Consider the following 17186-nt stretch of genomic DNA (forward strand, 5'->3'; position numbering starts at 1 on the left):
GCTTGGAAATGTGTCTGAGCCATCCACACCAGCGCGTCACTGAAGCATTGGAAAATGCTGGAGCTTGAACTGCAACCCATTGGCAGCGCTAGATCGACAAAAGCGGCGTCTCTCCAGCGGAACCCGAGCAGGGGGCAGTCTGACAGGCTGACCGGAATCATGCGAAAGGCGCTCGCTATGTCAGTTTTTGCCAGGTAAGGAGATTGAAATTGACTGATAAGCTGTACAGCCTGATCGATGGAGCCATAGCTCACAGCAGTGCGCTCTCGAGGGATATAATCATTGACTGAGTTGCCGAACGGAAAGGACAAGTGATGAATGACACGATAGGTGCCAGGCGATTTTTTCGGAATGAGCCCAATCGGCGAAAATTTCCGGATCCACGGGGATGGAAGAGGAAACGGACCCGCAATACGACCAGCTTCGCGTTCTGACTCAATGTAGCGATCAATGACCTGCGGTGCCTCCTCACAAGATCGCAAATTTATCACACAATCCCCGACTGGGACCGCCTCGCAACCGAGCGAGAAGCCAGTTGCGAACCCTTGGACTAGCCGGGCGGCTATAGCAGGATCATAACCCAGCAGCAAGTCCTGGAGTACGTCATGGGGGACCCGCGGCTGAAAGGATCGCGCCACTTGTCGCAGACTATTTACGCTCGGATTTGGCTGCGACGCCGCGGCCGGCGGGGCCCCGCCTGTAGCTGGAGCGCCGGCACGCGTGCCCGGGGTGGGGCCCGCGACAGATACGGCACCTGTGCAGCCAAGTGCAATTGTCGCGGCGGCATCCGTTGGGGCTGTTAAAGCCGTAGCAGACTCGAAATGTTTGCCCCCCGCCGTTGGCGCGCGCCGGTGCTGGCGGAGCCCTCGCCGCTCCCCCGATGCCCTGTCCCATGGCGCTGAGCCATAGAGCCGAGTTTGGGGCGGTTACCCCCCAGGGATAGGCCTGAGGGGCCAGCTCCCTGGCGCGCCGGAATCTCTCATCGAATTCCCGCCATGCATTGCCGAGCCCAGGCACCTGGAGCATGCTCACCTGCTGCATATGTTTGATTATCCCACCGGCGTCGGCAGGGTGAGCAGTGAGATAGACTCCCGCAAAGCGCAGGAATGCTGTCACCCAGCTGCTGAAAGACGTGATGGCTCGCGTTGTACGTCTCGGGCGAAGTCGCCCATCTATCAGGTCAAACGTGGTCGACTCCTCGCCGTCGGAAGAACGGAGTAGTGTGCCGAGGTCCACAAACTTATGGGCGACAATGGCATTCCGGGTAGTGGCAGGTATGGTGAGGTCGATCCCTAACTCATTCATACCTGGCGCCATGCCGCCGGGCAGCGGCGGCGCGTGTGGCGGCGGGTTGGCGTTCTCGTCTGCGTCGTTGGCGTCCATTGCGGGGAGGACGTCCATTGCCTGCTGCGTGTGGTCGGGGCTCATGCTGATGGACGATGGGCCCGCCATCCCCGGTAAAGTGGCGCGGAGGGCGTCTTGTACTAGCTGCGTCACCAGCCCAGCCCGCGTAGCTCGCCCGCCCCCGCCGAGTCCTGCAGAGCGGTATTCCCAGCCACGGGTCGGTCGGAAGTCGCAGCCGCTGCAGCCGTTGCCGAAGCCGAAGCCGCCCTCCTGCCGCGCGCGGAAGAAGTACGTCCGCCGCGCACAGACGACGCCCGCCTGCTGCCAGCCGTCTCCTCTCGGCCGGGAGCTGCGGTTGGCTGCCTGCGTTGTGCTGAAACAGCTGGCCTGCCGCGCGCCGAGGTGGCCGGTCTACCACGCCTCGAAGTCGCCGGCCTTTCGCGCGGCGACGCTCGCGGGCTGCTGCGCGTTGTGGCGGCCGGCGTGACGTCTGCTGTGGCCGACCTTCGACGCGTCGATGTTGCCAGCGTGCCGCTGGGTGCGGACGAGGCCGACCGTCGGCCGCGCATCTGTCTGGGCAGCTCTGCGCCTTGCCCGTCCATGGCGGGCTCCCGCCTCCGCATGAAAGAGAAAGAGAACATGGGCACCTTGTAAGCGGCCAGTGTTGCAGCCGTTGGCTCACGCGAGATGGGGAGGAAGCAGTGTTGGGGGGGGGGGAGTGGCCGGCCTTGGTCACCTATGAAACACTCAGCGTGCAGTCATCAGTGCGATGTCTCGTTTACATATCGCGAGGGACACTGATATTATAATCGCGAAATAATAACAACCTATAACTGATGCAAAATGTACAAATGCCGTATTAGTGTCGTGACGAATAAATCCTGTCGTAGTCAGTCAAAAATTGCGAGATATCGTACGGCCGACCATGGCCCCGCAACTTGACGGATATGAAGAAAAAGGAAACACATGTTTAGCCGGGGTAAGTATATTAGGAAAGTGACACCACCCCGACTAGCTCTGGCCACACTACGCTTTGCTGCAGCCGCGGACGACCTCCGTGAGCCAACGCCAGCCGGCCTCGGACGGGTGGATCCCGTCGGGGCCTAGGAAGCCGTCCGGGTATGGGCCGGGCAGGCAGCGGACAGGCTCCACGCGGAACCGCTGCCGCAGCGCCAGGTTGGCCAGCTTGCGCCTAGCCCGGTGCTGACCGACAGAGGCGTCCTGCGGCCGGCAGGCCGTGCGCGGTGGGATGGCTAGCATAAATACCACGCCGGCCCCAGCCGCCATAACCCCCGCCGTGAGCTCGGCGAAGGCGGCGAGGAGCTGACGCTGTCGAAACTGCGGCCTCGCTAGGTCGTTGCCTCCAATAACCAGGAGGACGGCCGCCGGGCGCTTGTAAGCCACCTCCCGGATGGCCCAGCGCCGGAACGTCTCGTCCTGAATTCTGGCGCCAGATCGGCCCAGAAAAGTAATCTGCGCGTTGTACGCGCTGGGCCGGCCGGCCATGCGCCGAACGAAACTGTCTCCTAATACAAGAAGCATGCCCACCTGCAACACGAACAGTCTGCTAGTGTGTGCCCTATTGTCCTTCTTTCGGGCAGAGACACAAAAAACGTCTGTTGCAATACGGAAAAATGCAACAGTACATAATTAATTCTAAACGCGGCAGTGTCCCCGCCGGAAGACATGCATGGAGCCGACACGGCCGTTCAGTGGCGATATTGTGGCCTCAGACGCCCAGGTAACGCTTAGCCGCAAGCTCGCTCTCGTAGAGAGTACAGCTCGACACCGGCCATGGTATATGGTATTCGCCTGCGACCTAGCCCAGCTGGGGCAGGTCACGGATGGGGAAGACGCTGGGTACGACGCATATCATAACCCGCCAATACTGCGAACTCGCTCCGTATTAGAGTACAGCTCGACACCAGTCGACGGTAAAAAAGTACGCCGACCCCGTCAAGTGTCCACTGAAACGTGGCACTTTTCCCCCCGGAGTAAACTCTGCTGCACCAGGTGTATGCAGAGAAATCGCACGCTTGCAACAAGGCAAGCTCCCACTGAACAAAAGAACCAGAACAGACGCGCCGCCGCCTTAACGCGGAAAAGGGCACATCGGGGCAGAGCAGAGTCGGTTAAATTGAACCGACCTGCACCTCCCCCTAGGTCTGTGAGCATGCTAGTACATATAGCATCAAGCACACACAGTGCACAGCGTGAAGAAAACACGCAAATTGCCGCCGGCTGGCGTGGCGCAGAACGTGAAACAACGCACGCAGCGCAAAACGCCACCCCCGACACTCAAGAGCGTCAGAGGCCCAAGAAGGAAGCTCGGGCAGGATAGCATGTGGTAGGCGCTATAATTACATGACTTAAATATTGAATGCGTTCCTGGCATATCAGTGTCTGTGTCCCTCAGCTACCTGCTGGTAGCCGGCTACCCTGCCTAGCGTATGCACTAACGCCCGCACCAACCGGACGTACCCGTTGCCCCTCGGGGCCGAGACCGCCAATAGCCCGCGGGCAAGGACGGCCGTTGACCCGCGCCGGGCGGCTCGCTTGGTGGTGCGGTCGTCCCCGCGCCCTAAACGGTTTATCAATCGGCAGGGCAACATTATAGATACTCGGGATATTCGATATCTGAAAAATAACAAACTTTATCCTGCTGGACACTACCAAAAGAAAAGGAGAGGTTGACTTATGGTATCCGACTCATCCGAAGCCAGCATTAAACAACAAAGGAAGCTCAACAACATGCTTACCCACACGTTAGTAACGCAATAGACTGCCTCAATAAGTCAGCAACGGACCAACCGTTGGCACTCACGTGAATCTGTTGATCTCCGAAGCCAACGAAGTTTGAGGAAAAAGTGACCGCTCCCCGCGGCGGCCGCCGCCGAGCGCTCATAGGTCCCGCCCGACCCCTGGCGGCGGCTCCCCGCTAAACCGCTGCCGCATTTGGTAACTTCGCTGCCGCGCCGGATACATAGAAAAACATTTTGCGTTCGGAACGCAAAATTACATTTATCGGGCATACACATTAACAGGCACGATTGGACACCTATCATAGTTGGGAGGACTCTTTAACAGTTACTCTTCTTGGTTATATTCTCAGTGAGTTCCTTGCGCACACGGGCTTGGTAGATATAATGGATGATCAAGCTTTGTGGCTTATCGGCGATGATGATAAGTTCTGCTGCTGGTAGCGTTCTGTTCAAGATAGTTTTGTATATTTTTTGAGCAGCTACTCTATCGTCTTTCAGTTTGTCACATTCAAAGAGCATGTGTTCCAGAGTTTCAATGGCATTACGACACAATGGACAGACAACAGTTTCTTTGTGCCTTCTAACCATGCTTGTGGCCACCAAAGAGTGGCCCGTTAGTAGGACAATTTTGGTTAGTGTCGCTTGTCTGGTAATTGCGCTGTACTTGCTTGCCGGCCAAAATGTTTTCGGCGCCTCGTACTTTTCGGTTTGTGGCAGTAGCGAAAGCCAGAACAAACTTGTCATATTCTCTGCTGTGTTCCTGATGATTTTTGTCATACTTTGATCCACTGATGCAGATGCTAACTTGTTCCATGCTGTCCGCGGTTGGTCTATTTTTTGATTAGCCAGAATAGAGAGGCTTGGTAAGTTCAGATGTTGGAGCAATGTGTCCCATTGGCGCACAAGACTCGTGGTTCGATCAGCATTGACTGCTCCATGGGTGATGATATATCTGGTTAGAGTGTGTTCCTTCGCAGCTCTCAGAAGGAAACCTATGAATTGGAGTGCGGTTCTCATTACGAGGCTTGTGCATGTCGGTGCACCCAACATCACATATGTCACGATTTTTTGCGTTTTGGTTGGTAAACCTTGGATGAGACGGTAAATGCGCATGAGCATTCCTTCCGAGTACATGATATCTGTTGGTAAAAGGGATGTAACTGCTAGGCTGTAAATTAGAACCGGTTCAGCATATATTCTCCACGTTGTATAGTGTGACATCGGATTGTCCATTTTGAGGTTGATTCCTTTCTTACACTTAGCAAAAAATGTTCTTCTTGCTTTCTTCATGCATTCTTCTATCCTTCTCTTTGCTGGACTTCTGGTTGTCATAATGATTCCTAGGTGGGTGTATTCATCAGTTTGTTCTATTGATTCAGTGCCAAGCGTCCACTGTACCGGAGCTGTCCTGCCAAAGACCATTATTTTGGTTTTTGATACGTTATATCTATAACGCCACAAGCAACTATGGTTGTAAGCGATATCAAGCATTTCTTGGAGTTCGTTTGGGTCTGTGCTTATGAGTACTTCATCATCGGCGTAAGCGATAACTGGTACTTGTTTACACCCTATCTTGGCTCCCTTATGTGATTCCAGCAGCATGCGTATTTTGTCTTCCATAAATAGGATCAGCATGCTCGATGATAAGACGCCTCCCTGTTTGAGCCCTTGCTCTATGCGACCATCGGTGGATACAGTTCCTCCAACTTCCACTTTGACATAAAACTCTCGATACAAGTTGCGCAAAATGACGATCAACCTTGGTGGCATGTTGGCGCATATGAGTTTGTAGATTACCCCGTTGTGCCAAATAGAGTTAAAACACTTGCGTACGTCGAGAAATGCAACATAGGTCGCTTTCCCAATGTCTCTATTAGCTGATATGACTTCTTGGAGAACAAAGTTTGCTTGGAGTGTCCCTCTACTTTTTTGATACGCAAACTGTAGTTCTGAGTAGATACCAGCCTCGACCATCTTTGGGTGAAGTCGTTTCACGATCAGTATCTAAAAAACTTTACAGAGGGTGGTAAGGACAGATATGTCCCTATAGTTATCAGTCTTAGAAGGATCGGTTCCATGTCCTTTAAAGACCGGGGTAACTAATCCAAACTTGAAGTTATCTGGGATTTTGCCAGTATCAATGATTTCTTGCATAATACCTGCTATTGTTGCGTTTGCTATTCCTTTTGCTTCTTTCAAATGTTCTGCAGTTATTTCGTCGAATCCTGGAGCTTTTCTATTCTTTAGATGGTATATAGCTTCATCAACCTCGCTTTCGTCAATCGGGTCCAATTGGTCGAGACTATCAAAATCAGCTTCATATCTATTGCATATGTTTTCTACTGCTGCATCTACTGCCTCTCTCCACTTTTCATTGAAGGCACTGGATTTGATCGGTTTACCTGTGTGGACAAAATGAGTCAAAAAATTATGTGCAATCTCATCAGGTTCTAATATCTCTGTACCATCATCCACGATTCTTGGAATTGATGTGCTTGTTCTATGCTGTCGCATTGCCAAAAAGTATTTATTTGACAAGTTTTTACATTCAAATTCCCTTTCTGTGTCTTCTGCTTGCTTCCTTGTCAATTGATGTGCTCTCAGTGCGTTTATATAGTGTGATCTGGCCACCGGTTTTTACTACAAAGTGTTAGTCGGTCAGTATGTATTGGGATCATTCAGTAGTGACACCTTGCAGCGATCAGTGTGGACCGTGATGACCGTAGAAAACTGTGAAAACACATACAAAAGACAATTAACTCAATGCAGCTTACGATTCGCCCAAGGTCACTGGGGGGAACAGCCACAACAACACGTGAACTGCACATACCCAATAAACTGACAATTTAACAACGAAAATTATTTCTTAATCAGTCCGCAAGAGACAATTTCAGATAGGTAGCCAGCTGGCACTGTGAGACAAACGAATATGCATTTATGACAGAGCGAATAAGCATTACACGGTTTGTGTCAGTGTATGGCTACTCACTTCGTCCGGGACGATAGGCGACTTTAGTACAAATGTCAGTGACTCAGTATGGTGATACAGCCAACTGCACCGTCAGTATAGCCGGCAATAATATTTCGGCTTCAGTATCGGTCCAAGTGGCAATCACTGTTCAGCAAACCGTACTTCACTGCGCCCCGATCAGGACAGCTCTGATGCCGTTCAACATGCGTCACATATCATTACAAATCGTCTGGGGCGGTCACCTGAAAATAGCAAATGCAGTCGTTTAGACAAAGCAGCCCTCACTCAGGCTCTTGCATAACAAAACCTAAACAACCCGTAACGGCGGGAACATGGCTCCCCAAAATTAGGCACAGCTCTCCTAATTTTCCTTACGCACTGAGGCGGCTATGGGCCGCCGTCGCGCGGCAACGTCACATTGCGACGGGACGCGCGAACAACCGAATGTTCGTCAGTAGACACAGGCGAGCCCACGTAACGCCGTACACGTCGAGCGAGAAAGTAACGAAATATCACTTCTGACATAGCAATATGAAACACGGGCGCCGTCGTACTGCCATCCGCACAGCGGAGCACAATGCACCAAAGTTCAGACCGGGTATCAGCGCTCACAAGCGTCTCGGTTTTATCGGTCGCGCTCCGACCAAATCACGCTACTCAGCACAACGGCTCCCCGTCGCGGAATCTCCATCCCCGCTCTTCACGAGGAGAATCAGTTTGTGGACGGGTCTGTCATATTCACTGTTGCCAATGCGCACACGCACACTCCTCACTAGACCGTCGGCACCTGTGTGCGCGTCGACCACTCGTGCGAGCGGCCACCTGTTGCGTGGAGTGTCCTCGTCGACGACAATGACGATGTCGTCCTGACTGATGTTCGGCTCTGGATGATGCCACTTTCGTCGCTCCTGGAGAGACGGAAGGAACTCTCTCCGCCAGCGCTGCCAAAACTGATTGGCGAGGTACTGGACCCGGCGCCAGCGCTGTCTCCCGTAGATGTCGGGCCGGCAGAACTTCCCAGGGAGAGGGAGCGCTACCTTTGACTTTAAGGTGAGCAGCTGGTCAGGAGTGATCGGCTCAACTACACTAGTGTCATTCATACTGACACAAGAGAGAGGGCGACTATTGACTACTGCTTCCGCTTCCGTCAGTAGAGTTCTGAGCAGCTCGTCATCCAGCTGCTGACCGAGATCTTGAAGGAGACTGCTCAGCGCAGAGCGGACGGTGCGTATCTGCCGCTCCCACGCACCTCCCATGTGGCTGGCCTTGGGTGTGATGGGGTTGAACTGTACCCAATCACAGTTGTCCTTTAACCCGCGCGGGGCTGGGGGGGTAAATTTTACCCCCCCTCGCGAATTTTTGCAATATCTCAAAAACGGCGGCGCGCAGCGCCGCCAAACTTTCAGTACCTTTTTTTACATCAATTTGACACGTTCCCTGAAAATTTGAGCGAAATCTGTCGGAAAATTTTTGAGAAATTGACGTTTTAGTGACGTCATGTTCGCCATTTTCGCCTCAAAAACGGCAAAAGTTCAAACACCGCCAACATCTTCATTTTTAAAGGAATCAAGACGTAACAAAAAAGGTTATACGTAATTTTACTTTGTCTATCAAATGGCTATCTCGGTTTTTTGAAAATTTTGGATTTTGGCCTAAATTTTTTCAAAAAACTGACTTTTTTGGGAAAATCATTATAAAATCCAAAATTTTGAGTCGATCGAAAAAACCGGAATATATGTCAGAGAAGTGGTCTATGTGCACCTACATACCAAATTTTAGAAGAATCGGTTCAAAAATGTGGGAGTTATTCAAAATTTTATGACGTCACGACACACACAATTTTTGAAAAATGACTTTTTTGGAAAGTCTAGACCTCGTACGGAAACAAAAATAGCACCATTCGATTCGCCGTGAAAAACTGCAGCAGATAGACACCTTTTTAGGCCTTAACAACCAACTTCAAAATTTGACCTCATTTGACCTGACCTTGACCTGACCTCGACCTGAAATTCATCCAGAGGTGGTCCATATCACTTATTGAGTGTGCCTATTGAATTATATGAGTAAAATGACCCATAAAACATGTGTCGCACATGCCCTTTTCTATATTTTGTTTTTTGGTGACCTGACCTGACCTGACCTGACCTTGACCTTGACCTCTGAATGATATTGTATGCAACGAATATTGTCTTGGTAGCCTAAGAACACGTTTTGGGCGATCAGTCTCAGTCCATGACTCCATTCTTCGGCAACTACGGTGCAAGGCCGATACTGTAGAAACTTGCAATTTGAACCCTTGACCTGACCTTGACCTTGACCTCAAACTTTAAATTAAGTACATGTTTTTAGTAGTTCGTGATGAGAGCTTTCGATTGGCGTTTGAATTTTTCAAATCGGACCATTAGTTCGGGAGATAACAGGGGGGGTAAAATTTACCCCCCCCCCCCCAGCCCCGCGCGTTCGGCTGGAGACCCCAGCCCCGCGCGGGTTAACAGAGTGCGTCGGATGTTGTCGTGGTCCATCTCAGACAAAGCAGCTTCTAGATGTCCTTTTCCTCCGATGAAGTTCGTACCTCGGTCGTGATACAGAGCTCGAACCTTTCCTCTTCGGCAGGTGAATCGGCGGTAGGCATTGATAAAAGCATCCGCCGTCATTGAGTTGAGGGTCTCTAGATGAATAGCCCGTGAACTTAGACATGTGAATAGGATCCCCCATCGTTTGACTTCACTGCGCCGTTCTCTGACGAAGAACGGTCCGAAGCAGTCAACACCTGAGTGGGTGAATGGCTCCGCTTCGTCTACACGCTCGCTGGGAAGATCTGCCATTTTCTGACTGCAAGGCGTTCCTCTCAGCCTCCTGCACTTGATGCAGTTCTTGATGTGACGGCCCACAGCCGATCTTCCTTTCACAATCCAGTATCCAGACATCCGGATTTCGCTCAGCGTCAGCTCCCTTCCTGAGTGACACGTCCTCTCGTGGTAGGCTGCAACGACAAGACGAGTCACGTGATGAACCTTTGGCAAGATCACTGGATGTACCACGTCGAAGGGCTGTCCACTCCTCTTCAGCCTTCCTCCGACGCGCAGGAGTCCGTCATCTGCAACGAAGGGATCCAGTCGGTACAGATGACTCCGTTTCTTCACTCGAACTTCAGTTGAGGGCTGAGGTATCGTCAGAGTCGCAACTTCGTCCCCAAACACCTGCTGCTGCACACTCTTCAGTATGACGAGCTCAGCTCTCTTCATCTCTTCTGCTCCAACTGGTGATTCTGTCAACGATGGAACAAGTTCAGCGTCACTGCTTTGACGTTTTTGTCTCACTCGCTCCAGCAGACGTCTCCCGTATCTGATACAGATCGCGATCGCTCGTCTTGCCCTGAACCAGCTAGAGAACACGACTAGCCGGTCAGACATGTTTGGAAAACCTTCGACCTGTTTGGAGCGCGTAGTCAGAACTGTTTTCTTCTTGACCTCCGGGTCGTCATCTTGGAGTTCAATCTGAGCTGCTTCATTCGGAAGTTCTCCTGCTTGAAGAAACTTCGGTCCACGCCACCAGAGATCACAGTCCTTGATGGCCGCTGCCTGCAGTCCACGGGAGGCCAGATCTGCTGGGTTTTCATCTGACTGTACATATCTCCACTGATCGGGAGTGGTGTGTTGTCGGATCTGCTGCACGCGGTTCGCGACAAACACGTGAAATCGCCGGGTTTCGTTGTGTATATATCCTAGAACGACCTGACTGTCCGTCCAGTAGTAGTGCTCGATGCCTGTGATGTCGAGCTCCTCTTGCAGAAAGCATCCAACTCTCACGGAGAGAGCGGCCGCCATCAGCTCCAGTCGAGGAATTGTAGTCGATCGCTTGGGAGTCACCTTTGACTTGCTCATCACAAGACACGTCGCAATCAGGTCGTGTTCGTCTTTCATACGGAGATAGGAGCACTGCCCGTATCCGACGGTACTGGCGTCAGAAAAATGATGCAGTTCGTACAGCTTCATCTTGCCGCCGCCAGCTTTGTAGCATCTTGGTATCGGTGTCTCTGAGAGAAGGAGCACGTCTCTCTTCCAATCCAACCAACGGGCCACCGTCTCTTCTGGGACAGCTTCATCCCAGCTGTATCCGTCGCAGCACAACTGCTTGATGATTCTCTTTCCCTCCAAGATCACTGGGGAGACGAGACCCAGTGGATCATACAGCGAAGAAACTGATGATAAAATCCCTCTTCTGGTCATCGGCTTGTCCGGAATCACAGCGTGAAGGCTTAGCGTGTCTTCCACCGTATCCCACTTGATACCCAGGGCCTGCTCGAACTGACCTGAGTGCTGGCGACCGACTTCCACCGATGGGTCGCACCCAGTGGCACCAGGCGACAGTGCTTTTAGCACAGACGGTTCGTTCGACACAAACTTGTGAAGCGTGAAACCGCCTTCTGCACACAGCTGGACAGTGTCACGGGCCAGCCGTATAGCAGCATCCGAGCTTTCCACGCTTGTGACGCCGTCATCAACGTAGAAGTTTCTACGTACAAACTCGGACGCTTCTCTTCCGTGTGTCGGTTCATACTTTTCTGCTATCATGTTCAGCGCGTACATCGCGCACGCAGGCGATGACACCGCACCAAACAGATGAGTGGTGACCCTGAACTCAGCTGGCTCTCGACTCGTGTCGCCCTGTTCCCACCACAGAAATCTCAACAGATTCCTGTGCTCCTGCTGACACCAACCTGGTTAAACATCGCCTTGATGTCGCAGCTCAGAGCCACTCTTTCTTTCCGAAATCTCACCAGGATTCCTGCCAGACTGTTCACGTAGTCCGGGCCCTGGAGCAGCTCGTTGTTCAATGAAGCACCTTGATATTCCGCGCTGCAGTCATAAACTACACGTATCTTGTCCTTTCTCGGATGAACGACAGCGTGATGGGGAACGTACCAGGTCTTTCCCTCTTTGACGTCGTCGTCGTCTGGGACACATTCAGTGTATCCTGCTGCGAGCGACTCGTTCATGGAGTTCTCGTAGGCGTCCTTCAGACCAGGATCTCGGGCAAACCTTCTCTTCAGACTGTGTAGACGTTTTATGGCCAGGTACCTGTTGTCTGGAAATGTCACTTCTGGATCCTTCAGAGGCAGTGGTCCCTCAACATGACCATCCTCCCGCTGGTGGAACTGTTCCTTCATCACCTTCTGGAACTTCCGATCGTCCTGAGAGACCTTCTTGTGAGCGCCTTCATCCAGAAAGTCCGCTTCCAGCATGCGTGCCACTTGCATTGGGCTCACTTCCTGCACACGCGTCTTGAACGCAAAGTGGCATACCGACACTTCATCTGGCCCTACGCGCGCACAGTGACACGTCGAAGTGATGTTGGGCCCGTGCGTAATACCCACGATGGTCCACCCCAGCTCCGTTCTCATTGCCCAGGGATCGTCACTGTCAACTGAAACCACCTCTTTCGGCTTCAATGCGCGTGCGCAGTTCACACCTATGAGCAGGCCAATTTCAGCTTCAGGGAAGTATGGGGGCAGTTCTTCCTCCAGATGAGCCAGATGCTTCCAGTTTCGAGCTGTTTCTCGCTTCGGTATCAGCCACCTTTCTGCCGGTATCTCATCACGAGAATACGTCGCAGGTAACATGATACGGTCCGGTGCATTCAGTCCCTGAACTGACAGGTTTGTCACTCTCTTGGTCACAACTCTGGTCTTGCCCGCTATGGTGCTGAGCTGAAGAGTCACGTCTTCTCCTTGTCCAGAGACCTGTCTGAGCGTTGATTCTTGAATGAAACAGGCATCCGATTGAGGATCTAGCACAGCATAGACTGTCAGCTGTTGTGACGGTTCCAGCTCGTTGCGCAGAATGACCGGCACGATCATGGTGTGAGAGCATGGTGGCACGAACGAGGCGTTGCGTTCAGCTCCTTCACCTTCAACCGCAACCTTCAGGGACGTAGCTTGGGTCTGAGTACATCTGTTCGTGTGTGACTTGTATTGTCTTCTGTTGTCACCTACTGCTGCTGCCATCCTCTGTCCTGTCGACGCGCCTCGCGTTCCTGCCCTTGCGTCGTCATGAAGCAACGTCGGATGAGAGCGTCCACATCTGTCACAGCTTCGCCGACTTCGGCAGTCTCTCCAGATGTGCCCTCTGCACAAACACCCTCTGCACAGCCCAAGTCGTGTTACAGCGTCATGTCGCTCGGACACTGACATGTTCTTGAATGTCTGGCAGGATTCTACAGGATGCAGTGCCGAACAGATCCTGCAGAGTCTGGCAGTTCTGTCTGTCTGTCGTGCATTATCTGACTCTTGACGTGGTGCTGATGTCCTCCCATCGGACGAAACGGACGAGAAGAACGTGCGCGCGTTCTCCTTCCTGCGTTGGCCAGCATTGGTCGTTCGTCTTGTTCCACCAGCTTCGTCAGACCTGTCCAATACCGGGCCGCACGCCACTCTTGCTTCCTTGCTGAGGAAGTCCGCGAACTCTGCAAACGACGGATAGCCGGGAGAACAACCTTCTTGTGGCTCGTACAACCTGACGTCAACCACGCGTCTCCACCTGTCGACGATGTATCGTGGCAGTTTTTTGAGAATCACGTTGTTCTCATCCACTGAGTCCAGTGAGGCCAGTCCACTCACATGTCTTGATGCTGTCTTACAGCTCTCGAGGTAGTCAGCTAGTTGTCTCAGTGCTTTCCCGTCGCCGGGTCGAACTGCGGGCCACTCATGGATGCGCTTGCGGAAGGCATTGGCAGTTATGAAGGTGTTACCGTACCTATCATGGAGTTTCTTCTTGGCATTGTCGTATGCATCTGTAGTATTCAGGTGCAGCAGGCTTTCAATCATCGATCTGGCTTCTCCTCTTGTGTATCTGGACAGAAAGTGTAGACGCTCCTGCGGGCAGGCTGTCCTGTTCTCGATGTATGTTTCAAAGCTGTTCATCCACAGATGATACCTCTCCTCTTCTCCAGAAAACACATCTGGCTCGATAGCTGGTAGACGGGCGCGCTTGCTCTGCTCCACCAGCAGCTCGGAGAGACCTTTCAACACATTTGTTGTGTTGTCGTCTTGATCTTGTTGGTCATGATCGGGAGGCTGGCCGCGTGGCTGAAAACTTGGTGCCTCCACATTCAAGCTACCTCCAGCAGGTCCAGTCGCTGCTGCTGCGTGCGACTCACTGGGAGGCATGCCAGGTGAGGTTAACATCGGTCTTGCTCCACTTGAGGGTCTCTGTTCATTACCCTCCTGAGACAGCATCCTCTGTTCTTCCAACACTGCTTGCTGTGCTTGTGGTTCATTTGGTGGGCCGTCTTCTGCAGCGCTGTCATCCAGTTCTCTTTCAAACCTTTCCACGACTTCCTCTTGCATTTCTTGAACGGCCATCTGAGTCTCCAGCTCCAATGATTCCTGTTTCCACTCGAGCTCTTGGCGCTGTCTATCCAGATCCTGTTTTCTGTTCAACATCTTCAGCTTTGCTTGAATCTCGGCCTTGTTGTGTTCCGCCTGGATGCGCATCAGCTGGAGACCAGACTTGACTGACTTAGAGGAACCAGATTTTGTTGACACACCAGCGCGTGAGAGTGGTTTGACACTTGTTTTCTTCAGTGTGCTCTGGTACTCTTCAAGAGCAGTCTTAATCTGGTTCACAGTCTCCATGGTTTTCTTATGTGTCTCAGTGTGTCTCTGAAAGTCTTCTGGGGAGAGAAGATGCTGAAGATCTTGTTCCACCTGTCCCAGAGAAATGTAGGTGTGAATCCACTTAGCAACATCTTCTTCCATGATGCCCGGGAGTGTCTCGACTGAAGTATCATCATGCCGCACAAGCTGCGAGCCGAGCTTCATCAGGTCCTGCAGCTCTCGTTTGAACGCCTTTGTTTTCAAGCTGGTCTGGTACTCTCTCCCAGCTTCAGTTGGAGTGATGGTCCTGCCTGACATCGACTTGTTGCCTGACATGTCCATCTTCTGACTCCAGCACAGGAAGCCTCCGACAGAAAAGAGTGACAGAGATAACAACAAAGCTGCACTACTTGTAAGACCAGATGACATGAAGTTGTCAAGGTTTGTCAACTGTAGGAAATTAGGACATTCTATAATACAGGATATCTCAGTTAATATTGTTAGTCTCCTTGAAGAAAAATTGTATCAGTAGGGTCTATACTGTCCCATGAAAAACCTCAGAAACTTATCTACTGTGGCCAATCGTCCTAATGGAATTTTCTACTGATCTGGCCACCGGTTTTTACTACAAAGTGTTAGTCGGTCAGTATGTATTGGGATCATTCAGTAGTGACACCTTGCAGCGATCAGTGTGGACCGTGATGACCGTAGAAAACTGTGAAAACACATACAAAAGACAATTAACTCAATGCAGCTTACGATTCGCCCAAGGTCACTGGGGGGAACAGCCACAACAACACGTGAACTGCACATACCCAATAAACTGACAATTTAACAACGAAAATTATTTCTTAATCAGTCCGCAAGAGACAATTTCAGATAGGTAGCCAGCTGGCACTGTGAGACAAACGAATATGCATTTATGACAGAGCGAATAAGCATTACACGGTTTGTGTCAGTGTATGGCTACTCACTTCGTCCGGGACGATAGGCGACTTTAGTACAAATGTCAGTGACTCAGTATGGTGATACAGCCAACTGCACCGTCAGTATAGCCGGCAATAATATTTCGGCTTCAGTATCGGTCCAAGTGGCAATCACTGTTCAGCAAACCGTACTTCACTGCGCCCCGATCAGGACAGCTCTGATGCCGTTCAACATGCGTCACATATCATTACAAATCGTCTGGGGCGGTCACCTGAAAATAGCAAATGCAGTCGTTTAGACAAAGCAGCCCTCACTCAGGCTCTTGCATAACAAAACCTAAACAACCCGTAACGGCGGGAACATAGTGTCTTTTGTGTTCTCGAAATATTTGCTCAGCTTTCTTTTTCTCACACTCGGGAGCTGATTTCCACATTGCTTTAGCCTTGAGACATTTTTTCCTATGCTCTGTGAGTTCATGATTCCACCAGTTACTAGCTTTGTTTTTTTTGCGTTTTTTCGGGAGCACTTGTGATGCTCTATTGAAGGCTTCATTTAATTCTGCAACACTGGTGATATCTTCTAAGAGATCATCCAGCTTTCTTTGATATTGTTCCGTAGTCCCTTCTCTTCTTGCCTTTTCCCAGTTTATCTTTGCATTTTTTGATGTACCTCGCCCATGAGCAGTTTTCAGTAGAATAGCTGAGATTACTAATTGAACCGGTTCATGGTCCGATCTATTCAAAGCGCTTTTATCAGATATTTCATACCCTTTAACTAAGTATCCATGAGCAGAGTCAACAAGAAAATAGTCAAGTAACGATACTGGCGTCGTATCTTGGGTATAAAAAGAGCATAGCTCATCCAGTTGCGTCTCCACCGGGATCATAAGGTTATGATCATCGATGAGGGCTGAGGTATACTTTTTGTTGTAGTGGGTGTCTTTTCGTAGGTCAACATTGAGGTCGCCTCCAATTATTACCATTCTATTTGTACTATGCTTGTCTATAATTGCACTGATCCTGTCTATTGTTTCTTGGTACTCTACGACTTTCTCTGTAGTTGTTCCGGTTGGCAAATATACAGCTACGATGAGAATTTCGGGGAGCACCGTTCCGTGCTTCTATCCTCAGGATACTGAAATCCTTCTCCTCCACGCCGCAACCCCCCTCCGGGCTGGACAGGCAACTTTATCTCATGCGGGCTGCTCCCTTGGAGCGGCACCGCTGCTCCCGAGGGAGCGCACCCCGTAGCCGGGTGCAGTGAGTGCCTTGGGGCTGGGTGGCCTGTCCTCTGGACGGGCTCAGCCCCGGCGACTCACTAGGGTGCCTGCCCAGACCAATGTCTCCCCCTATATCCTATCATCCTCCCGGCTCTGAAATGGTCTCATTGGACCGAAAGGGCCTAACCCAACAAAACAAACAAACAATTTCGGGGAGGAAGCCGTGAAGGACTGCGGCTACTATTCTTGTGCTGCCTGTATCGCCAATAGATAATAGATTCAACTCTTCTTTCGCTAGGATGGCAACTCCACCGTGTCCTCTCACGCCGGTTTTATCTATCGATGCATAGTCATAGTACGCGTCGT

General features: G+C 51.4%; 2 long non-coding RNA genes across 2 annotated transcripts; both read right to left on the minus strand.

Annotated features, from left to right (window-relative positions):
* Positions 1–6756: 6756 nt before the first annotated feature.
* LOC122370488 lies at positions 6757–8140 on the minus strand. Its single transcript, XR_006254570.1, has 2 exons — positions 7096–8140; positions 6757–6836 (listed from the first exon to the last, which is right to left on the minus strand). It is a non-coding gene; the product is annotated as an uncharacterized LOC122370488 (long non-coding RNA).
* Positions 8141–15309: 7169 nt separating this feature from the next.
* Positions 15310–16087, minus strand: LOC122370487. The gene is made up of 2 exons (XR_006254569.1): positions 15649–16087; positions 15310–15389 (listed from the first exon to the last, which is right to left on the minus strand). It is a non-coding gene; the product is annotated as an uncharacterized LOC122370487 (long non-coding RNA).
* Between the last annotated feature and the right edge of the window lie 1099 nt (positions 16088–17186).

This window comes from Amphibalanus amphitrite, unplaced genomic scaffold (genome assembly GCF_019059575.1).
Source record: "Amphibalanus amphitrite isolate SeventyFive unplaced genomic scaffold, NRLGWU_Aamphi_draft 001136F_arrow, whole genome shotgun sequence".
In the NCBI taxonomy this organism is placed as follows: domain Eukaryota; kingdom Metazoa; phylum Arthropoda; class Thecostraca; order Balanomorpha; family Balanidae; genus Amphibalanus; species Amphibalanus amphitrite.